The sequence below is a fragment of the Trachymyrmex septentrionalis genome, unplaced genomic scaffold, assembly GCF_001594115.1.
Source record: "Trachymyrmex septentrionalis isolate Tsep2-gDNA-1 unplaced genomic scaffold, Tsep1.0 scaffold2070, whole genome shotgun sequence".
In the NCBI taxonomy this organism is placed as follows: Eukaryota; Metazoa; Arthropoda; class Insecta; order Hymenoptera; family Formicidae; genus Trachymyrmex; species Trachymyrmex septentrionalis.
Genome location: NW_017305256.1, coordinates 510 through 1,037, shown reverse-complemented (window position 1 = coordinate 1,037; position 528 = coordinate 510).

Below are 528 nucleotides of genomic sequence, written 5' to 3'. Positions count from 1 at the left end.
GGACAAACCTATACAATCTTCAATAATAACGATGTGGCGCAGATAGAGAAAGGAGTGTTCGCTCGTATCAATTGTTACAAGCGATACATACTTCCCAGAAATACCGTCAGCTCTGACTTTGGCCTTCAGATATATGGATGGTAATCTGTACCTTGCCAAAAAACAACAATTTTACAAATTTAACGAGTTCACGAGAACCGTAACAGAGGCTGGTAAATTTAATATAAACGTACTCAACGTTGAATGTTCGAGGGACGGATTATTGCAACAAATGCAGGATATCTTAGGTAGACTAATTCGATCGAGTAATACATATTGACAAAACACAACGAGAAATAAGACGAAGAAGGAGGAGGAGGAAAGGATGGAAGGACATATATAAATACTACAGTAGTTTTAAACAATCAGTATGAAAGGAACAATCATTCCGACAATCGTTGTACTTTCCAAGTTTTTCGATCATGAGGATGATACTGCCAAAAAAAATACACAAAAATGCTCAACAACGCGGATATCGAAAATTATCTC